The sequence below is a fragment of the Nannospalax galili genome, unplaced genomic scaffold, assembly GCF_000622305.1.
Source record: "Nannospalax galili isolate Female #2095 unplaced genomic scaffold, S.galili_v1.0 scaffold101, whole genome shotgun sequence".
Classification (NCBI taxonomy): domain Eukaryota; kingdom Metazoa; phylum Chordata; class Mammalia; order Rodentia; family Spalacidae; genus Nannospalax; species Nannospalax galili.
In genome coordinates this window covers 1,151,281-1,154,111 of record NW_008345700.1, presented here as the reverse complement: position 1 = coordinate 1,154,111, position 2,831 = coordinate 1,151,281, and positions in this window count along the sequence as shown.

Here is a 2,831-nt window from a genome sequence, read left to right as displayed (position 1 = left end):
GCTGCGGCTCAGGGGCGCGGGGCGGAGGCGGCGGGCGGCCGGGGCGCGCGCAGGGAGCTGCGCCGCATTTTGGAGAAGTATTTATAATGCAGCGGCGCCGGTGCAGTCGCGGCGCCCGGGGTCCCGCAGGGTCCTAGCGTCCACTGCATTGGCTGCCGAGGGTCACCATGTGATCTCGGGGGTGGGAGCAGACGCCGCCTCCGTGCCAGCCCGATGGCACACTTGGCGCTGCGCGGCGGGCGGCCCTCGGGAGCTCGCCCCGGCTGTGGCAGTGAAGGTGCGAGGGGTCCGGGGTCAGCGCGCGGGCGAACCGAGGAGGAGACGGGGATCCCCGGCCCGAGGGGCGAAGCTCGACCGAGGGCAGCGCGTGACAGGCGCCTTCCACCCCGCCCCTGAGCGCCCGCGGAGTGGCTGCTGCGCTCCGGCCGCCTTGTCCGCAGGAGCGGGTCCTCCTCCTCCGCAGCCGCTGGCACAGTCACGGCAGTGTCCCCATCTCCGCCCCTTTGTCTGAGCGCGGCGCCCCGCCGAGGTCCTTGGAAGGGGCACCGCGGCCCCCGCCCCCGGACTGGCGCCCCGGGAGCTCGCGCTGAAGCGACTGCAGCAGTGGGGACGCGGCCCGAGCGCGGGGTGATGCCCGCACCGCCTGCCGCAGGGCCGCACCCCACGGCGCTCCAATCCGACACCCGACGTTCCCCGCAGCAAGCGTAGGGGATTGCAGGACCCCTCCCGGTCCCCCCAACCTCCGCCTCCGGCTGCCCGCGCATGCGCCCCGTAGCCTCGGTGCAGGTGTAGAGGGGCTCGCGTCTGAGCCGGGTCCTCACGGTCCCCCAGAGCAAGACCTGCAGACGCAGCAGGCTGGGCGCGGGTGGAGTGGGGGCGTCTTCGGTGGGGGGACGCGTGGTGGCAGACCCCATTCTCAGCCCCCTGCGGTTTTGCCCCTCTTCCCTGGGTCACACTGATGGGCAGCCGAAAGCCGAGTTCCCCACGTCCTCGCGGGGACCATGTGGCCCCTCATTCTGTGTTGCACCATGAAGTTGGAGCCGGCTGAGCTGCTAAGGTCACCTAGAGGCCGGAGGGGGCCTGGCTTGAGACTGGAACGAGAGCGTGGGGTGTGGAGAATCCACCACCTGGGTCTCCAGCGCAAGGGCGCTGGGGGGAAGAGGGGCGCGCTGGCAAGGACCCCCCCCCATGTTTCCAATACACAGAAACATGCCATGACCTTCCAGGACACTGACGTAGAAACTCCAGGGGTCTCAAAGGGACTCACTGATGGCTTGGACGGTGCCTGAACCCGCGGAAGACACTGAGCTGCCACAGTGGCCGCACCCGGGTCCTGGGTTGGCTAGGTGGTCTGCAGGAGCAGCGCCGGCGTGCAAGGGGGTTCAAACAGGAAAGAACAGGCTCTGTGTCTTGAAAGGGTCTGGGGGATCAAATGAGAAAAGACTAGAACGCAAGCTCGCTCCCCAGGAGTTCCTGCGCTGGGCCTGATGGCCTGGGTGTCAGTGGGGCCCAGGTAGAGGGCCTTGAGAGCAAGGTGCTCCAGCCTCGACAGGGCCACAGCCTCGGCTGGCTCCTCCCCAGCTCGCCCAACACCCTGAGTCTGAGCTATGCTTGTCCTGCATCGCCAGGCCCAAAGGACCGAGGCTGGCACCAGCGGGGCCTTGATGGGCCCTCAGGTCCGCAGAGGCCCCTTCCTGTGGTCGGCCTGACCGCACCCCGTCTCCTGGAACCGTGGCGGGGGCCAGTGCTGCAACCCGCCAGAATGCAGCAGAACCACCTGTAAGTCCGGCCAGGGCCGGACCCCAGGAACAGCCATTTGGAAGGGTCAGGTTGGAGCTACGCAGAGATTGACCGGTCAGCAAGCCCCAAGGAGCCTGGTTCTTCCCTGTTGTGGGGCGCCCTCTGCCGGTAGCCCTCAGGTCAGCCCCAGGTGGTAGCCCCAGGTGGTGTCAAGGTACACTTTACAGACCCCAAAGTCGAGACTGAAGCTTCACCTTGACTGCACCCACCCCCCGGGAGCCACTGCCTCCCCTAAACTCCCAGCAAAGGCCTACGTACTCCTCCGCAGTCAGCTTCCAGAGACCCTGACTGGCCCTCTTCCAGCCCCCAGTTGCTGACCTCGCCTTCCCAGAGCCCAGGAGTACCTTCCTGAGGCACCCAGAAGTAGAAAAGACCTCCACCCAAAGTTCAGAGGTATGAGGGGGGCATCCTGGCCTGTGTCACCTAAACAGAACTGCCCTCCACCTCCTGGGGTGCCCTAAGGATGCTGGGGGCAGAGGTCTTGTCCTTTGGGGTAGGGTCTGTGGGGAAGGAAGAGATTGGGGCTGGAAATGGAGGAAAATTATGGCCACTTCCAAGCCCCACAGCCAAGTCAGTCCCCAGAAATGACCCTGGGAGGGACAGGCCAGCTGAGGGACTGGGGTCTTTTAGAGAGTAGAACCCAAAGACCAGGATACCCAAAGAAAAGAGGGGAAAAAAAAAAAAAAAAAAAAAGGCACAAAGTATCACTAACAAGACGCCATTCAAACAGGAAGGACAGCAATCATCTCCCCCAACCAGAGGACCTGGACTCCAGACTTAACTTACCCCAGCACTGAGTGAGAAAATTGTCTTCCAGACACAACCCTTCCCAGAAAGGCCACCCCAGAGCTTCGTCTCCTAAGAGCCACCTGCTTCCAGCACATGGAGGCAAGGGAGTTCCAGGGTGGGCCTCACCATCCACCCTTTCAGCTCAGATCCAGAGCCCTCAGCCTGCGTTGGGCCCTGACCAAATTCTCATCCTAGCGCATGGAAATAAGTTAATAAAAACAGTCTAGTACCCATTAGGGATA